General features: G+C 42.1%; 1 long non-coding RNA gene across 2 annotated transcripts; it reads left to right on the plus strand.

The window, feature by feature from the left end:
- The first annotated feature begins 221 nt into the window (after positions 1-221).
- LOC125524955 lies at positions 222-3,717 on the plus strand. 2 transcript variants are annotated; one of them, XR_007291081.1, is made up of 7 exons: positions 222-433; positions 802-901; positions 983-1,062; positions 1,786-1,883; positions 1,984-2,542; positions 2,782-2,841; positions 2,933-3,717. It is a non-coding gene; the product is annotated as an uncharacterized LOC125524955 (long non-coding RNA). The 2 variants fall into 2 exon arrangements; XR_007291082.1 differs by having other exon boundaries at positions 794-901; positions 2,782-3,717.
- Positions 3,718-6,365: the final 2,648 nt, after the last annotated feature.

Below are 6,365 nucleotides of genomic sequence, written 5' to 3' on the forward strand. Positions count from 1 at the left end.
TCAGCCGAACCGGTACAGGTTAGAAAAAAAATTGCCCAGCCACGCACGTCCCGGCCTCCCAATCCCATCTCCACCGGCAGCGCAACGCCACCTCCTACCCTGCCCTCACCGCGCGCCGCCGGACACACCCCGCCGTCGAGCGCCACCACCGCCTACCCTCCTCCCATCGGGATCCCCCCGATCCAAAAATCCATCCACCCAGTCCTCTCCTTGATTTCCAAATCGAGCCTACCGGCAGCCTCCCTGCACAGCTGTGCCCCCGTGCCTCTGCCTCACCGCGCGCCCGACCAGGCCGTCGTTCGTCGCCAGCACCCGCGGATCTGGCCGCCCCTCACCTTCCCCATGGGCTGCACCTCACAGCGTCGCCGCCCCTGCCAAGCTCCACCGCTGGAGGATGAAATTCTGTCAATGCCCACTGTCTTCAAGTAATACTGTAAGTTCTGTCAATGTATACTCTGTCTTCAAGTAATCGACCTTGCCTCATATAAACCTGCATAAATATGCAAAATTGTACTGCAAGTTGCATGGGTAGCAGTGGAGAATCCAACGCTTGCTGTTGTCCCTTGCAAAGGTCCGGGAAAAAAAGTGTAGTGGTTCAGGAAAAACAGAGAGGAGCTGCTATGTTATTCCTTTAGTCAATCTTTTGGCCTATCTCCTTCTGTATTATGATTTCCATCTTGAGAGAAAAAAGGCAAAACATGTAAAGTTGTATGGTTTTTTATGTTTGCAATTTTTTGTTTTGTGGAGAATTAAAGGATCGTGTATGCTTGCCGTTGAATCCAACTGTTTTTAGTTTTTTAGTGTCCAGGAAAAAATCTTGGGAACATTTGTCATGCTAGCCACCTGACGCTCGGCATATCCTCTCCCTCATGGCATCCAGCTTTGCTGCAGGGACCAAAAGGTGCTCCATCACCGGCTTCATCATATTGGAATCCTCTCTTCTTGTGTGGTTTAGTCAACTTTGTTTTCCTGTATCGTACAGTTGGGGTCAAGATCGAAGTCGGCTGAGCTATTGGGTGGCTCTGAAGATGTGTTTGTGTTAGAGATTAGTTTACATGCAAAGTAAGTTCTGTAAGAAAAGTATTACTGCGCACCACTCCAATTTGTTCCTTGAACTAATAAGATCTGGTCCAGTAGTACTCCTGCAAATCTGAGGCAAGACGTTCTGCATGTTTCTATTATCCTGCACAATAATCAATATGTGTGTCCTCACCGTAGTGGTGGAGCACATACACTTCAAATCATCCGTTCTCTTGTTCCCCAAAATAAATTCATTCGTTCTAACCATTAGCCATATAATTGTACAGATAGACCATATAAATGGGATTCTTTCTGTAAAAAGAAATCAACCTGATTTGATTATGTTCATGTCCATAATAGTTTTCTCTTGGTAGAAAAAACATAAACATGTACATACAGATTATATTTCTGCTCATTGCAAGATGATATGAGGATTTCTACTATTATACTGACAGAATGATAGCATCACCTCAAGCATGTAACCGTGGGAGTTAGTCTTTGTTACCTGACCTGAATGTTGTTGTAAACACAAATATGTCCTAAGAATTAGGGTAAGAATGAAGCCAATAACTGTTGAATGTCAACAGATGTAGCTCTTTTAATCCCACAAAAGTTAGTCATAAAGGTGGCCACATTGCTGCATTTGATTGTTCCCTACAAGAATGAGATTGAGTATTCTGTGCTTGCCACATGCCATCAACGTACTATTCTCATTCTAATTAATTTTTGATGTTCCTAAACTTGATTTTGTTCTTGCCTTTATAGACAAGCCTCAGCATATTTGAGACGATGGCTGTTGCTGCACGTGAAGAGTTGGTTAATATGAAGAAGTTCCTGATTAACTGACTTGAGCCATTTGCACAGTAAGTTATTTGCTTTTATCATTGTGTAGTGGAAGGATAGTTTATTTGCTTTTTTTGTCCTATGACACAGTTTCTCAACTCGACCAACCGTGCTTCACAGGAACCGGTGCTCTCCCATTGCAACATACGGGCATTTGATGAGAGAACGGACGTAAGCACATTGACATAAATATATGCAGGAAGGAATTAAAGGAGAGACTACACAACTCGGGTGACAAAGAGTTGCGCCTATGGCCGATTAAATAGAACTGAAAAAAGTCTGCGTCTACAGAGAGACACCTCGAGGAAAAAAGATCGGATGATGAGAAAGGAAAAAGGAGAGATTGGATCGGGACAACGTACAACCTGGATTCAGGTTTTAGCACACGATGGACGAGCTGCAGGCCACGGCGGACGCTGGAGGCACAGGCCCATCGCAGACAGGGGTAGGCCTGGGTGAAGTCGGCAAGGTGTGTGTGTGTTGCAGATAGATGGAGGCACTGGGACGGGGCGGCAAGGTGTGTGTGTGTTGCAGATAGATGGAGGCACTGGGACGGGGCGGCAAGGTCCAAGACGACGGGTCGCGAGAGCAGGTTGTGGTTGCCTGTATATATATATGTATTCCCCTCCGTTAACAACGGTTGGATGAAGCTTTGGAGTACTATAAACTTCCAGGGAAGGTAAAACCCATCTTTGGCATATTTGTTTTTAGAGTATTGAAGTTGGAGATGACCTTAAGATGAGAAAGACTAAAGATTTGGTAAGCTGTCCATACTGCCTCAAGGGGGGAAGTTTTTATCACTGCTTTTTGGTTGTATTTATATAAGAAGCATGGAGGGAGCTGGAACTAATTTGTGATTTCTCCTGGCCACTTTTTTCTTCTAAAAAGAGCAAGTTTCCCGGTGATCAAACATTGTAGATCAGAAATGTTCTTCATCGATGCCCATCCCAATTGCTAACAATTCTTTTGCACACTCAGGTTTGTGCTTTTCTGTGGTAATTTACTAAACATACTTTGGGTTATGATCCTTTGACATACACTTATGCCCTCCCCTACACATTATTTTTAGGTTGCCAAATATAGTACGAAGGAACTATAGCAAGCGAATTGTTGAGTTTGCCAAGCATAATGGCAGAAGAAGCACACCTAATTTTGGCAGATCATATAAAGAGAATATCGAGCAAAGATGCTTTCAGATTTACCCATGACAATATGCTGTTCCTATAAACTCCTGTTGCATGTTTAATGATTGCCACAATAGTTTCTTTTCATGCACCAGAGAATTATATTTTTTGTATCAGGTAAATAATTCTTTTCTCACTGTTATTTTTCCAGATCAAGATCGAGAGATAGACAAGGGGTAATGGTAGCTCGTGCAGTGATAGAGTGCTGGGGAGGCTGCCGGTGTCGTTGCCGAGTGCTGGGGAGGCTGCTAAACAAGTTTATTTATTTGTCGTGTGAATTGTTCCACACTTCTGATCATCATATTGTATGATGAGCAGTTGGCCATCTCTTATTCTGTGGGGATATGGTCCGTTTGTATTCTTCTAATTGATTCGGTTCACAATTCTAGCCGATGAAATTTGGTCTACATTTATGTGTACGTATGCTATCCTATATACTGGAACTTGTGCTTGCCCATTATATGATTATACTACAAGTAGACAAATGTAAATGTCCATAGTAATAAACTTGTGGTCATAGGACTACTAGCTTAAAGTTTGTTAGATTATGTAAATGGGCATTTTTGTTGTCTGCTCTTTAGGTTTCCATAGCATGAGGTGGTGCTCTTGCTTTTAAAAACACATATAAACTGCCATCTATACTGAACAATGGGGCTTCCTGTCTAAACTGGAGTAGTAATTTGAAGTTAATAACTCCAAAAATCACATGTTCAGAACTCCTCAGAACATAACTCCAACTATCAATCTCATAAATTTGAAGTTAATATCTCTCAATCGTAAAAATAACATGCATCGGGTTGCCAATTGATTTTCGGATGCATCCACTATCAATCTCACGAAATGCAAGTTAATATCTTGCCAAAAGCAGGCGTTTCATAATGTTAGCAAATAAAGTTTTCAGAACACTGTATATACAACCACAAAATCATAAGAGAATGAGCGTATACAATCTACAAGGTAATGTAGCAATTTAGAGTTTGGGTACTTACTTCAGTAATAAAACAGGTTCAAGGTAGTAACAAGGATTCTTCCAATGCATTAATAAACAAATGTTTTGCACTCAAGACAAGATAAACAATTCCCAAAGAGCATCAGAGCATCATAGAACATTACTGGCAAGATAAATGCACGACGATACACCTGACTCATTTAATTAATATAATTAAATTACTAGTAAATTAGTCACCAAACTGCTCGATCGGAACAGAGCCAACATATATCATCCTAGACAAACGCAGTATCAACCATTTACCTTGGTTCTTTAGGGACCGACAGGAGGATGCATGTAGAAGCGCTTCTTGCCTGCGAATCCACAGTCAGATAGAGAAATTGGAACCCATTCCCATCACCAACTGATAAAGAAAGCACGTAAGAAAATTGATATCGGGCCAACTTGGATCTTCGGTGATTGTCCCCCGGTATGGAGAATTTAGGAGGGTGGGTGCAGGGAGTGGCCTTGTGGATGATGGATGGAGGTGCAGAAGGATGTGGTGGCCGAAAGGTCGAAAGCGGAGAGGGTCGGGCACGTTAGGTGGAGCCGGTGGTGCGCGACAACCGAAGGCGGCCCAATCGTGGGCGGTGAACCACGATAGCCTTGGCCCATCTCTCGAGGCGGCGAAGATAGAGAGGGCGGCGCTGCCGGTGCTCGAGGCCGCCGCTCGGCACCATCTACATCGAGGGGAAAGAGAGGCGAGAAAGCGATAGGGTGATGCGGGGCTAGGGATTGCGGAGGAGGGTGGGGGTGTGCGATTTTAATGGATGGTTCTGCCCACCGGTTTCTTGTACGTGGCGGTGGAGACGGCGGCGTCCAGCCATGCAGGTGAGGCATGGGTCAAGACGGGCACACGGCGAGGCGCAGTAGTAGAGGCGGGGGAGATTTTTTGCTACTAAGATGCAGGGTGTGGGATTGATCGTTCATGTTCTCTTTTCCTTTTTAACGGGAGATGGATGCGATTTTTTCACGAGGGGAGATATGCGACCACGTACAGATTCCATAATAAATTAATTAGGTCCACAACGGGATTTGTTTACAATGCGTTAAGATTTACGTGTTAGTTTTCTTAATAAAAAATGCACTGATGTAGGGATCGATTGATTCGGGTAAGGAAAGATAGATTCGTGATCTTTTGTATGTTAGGAAATTACTGGTTTGCAAGGAAAGAGTGGAGAGAAAAAGAACCAACGCGACCACGTACAGATTCCATAATAAATTAATTAGGTTCATAACGGGATTTGTTTATAATGCGTTAAGATTTACGTGTTAGTTTTCTTAATAAAGAAATGCACTGATGTAGGGACCGATTGATTCGGGTAAGGAAAGATACATTCGTGATCTTTTGTATGTTAGGAAATTACTGGTTTGCAAGGAAAGAGTGAAGAGAAAAAGAACCAGTACGAGGGGGTGGTGGGAGGTGGGACGAAGAAAAACCGAACGAAATTGGGAGGTGGGAGGGGGGCGAGTAAAAAACCGACGAAAAAAATCAACGAAATTGGGAGGTGGGAGGGAGGACGAAAAAAACCCAGGAGAGGTGGGACGAAAATAAATCTGGAACGGAGACTACCAACTGAGACATTAGGAGTAGAGATTTGTTTTAGGTAAAGCAAATGTTAGTGCGCGTAGATTTGTGTCGGTGGTCGATCGAACTTGAAGAGAATATAAATTCTACCTTTAGCTCCACGTTGGGTTTGACATTTTTATTTATCAAAAATACTACAATTAACCCTCTATACTTGTGGATGATCAGTTTCATATAACAAAGTCATATACCAATCTCCATAGCAATATAAAAATTACGTACAAGGTAGGGTAATATAAAAGTAACATAAACACATGCATTGCCAAGTATAACAAAATTCACATAATGTTTCATCAATTTTTTTCATCCGTTCATCACCGAAATAATTGCTATCCAAGGTGGTACTAAATCTTGAAAAGTAAAAAAGAATCCAGAATTTCATACGTGGGACGAGCGTTGTGGCCGAGCGAAGCCAACCCACTTATTTTCCGGCAAAAACTGGCCGGCCCATTTTCCTTTTTCCTGTCTTATGTTTCTATTTTCATTTTCTGTTCGTTTATTTTTATCTTTCTTGTTTATTGTTTTCATTTTCCTTCCAAGTTTATTTTTCTTGTTTAACATATTTCATAAATAAAAAAAATTCAAAACACATTCATAATTAAAAAAAATCCTCATTTTTTTGGAAAGTGTTCATAATTCCAAAATTTTGTTCTCATTTTTAAAAATCTTTCAGAACTTTTTTCTCATTCCAAACATTTTGCAAAAATCAATAAAGTTCCTGTTTTTATGAAAATGTTTGTGT

The sequence above is a fragment of the Triticum urartu genome, chromosome 7, assembly GCF_003073215.2.
Source record: "Triticum urartu cultivar G1812 chromosome 7, Tu2.1, whole genome shotgun sequence".
NCBI classification, from domain to species: domain Eukaryota; kingdom Viridiplantae; phylum Streptophyta; class Magnoliopsida; order Poales; family Poaceae; genus Triticum; species Triticum urartu.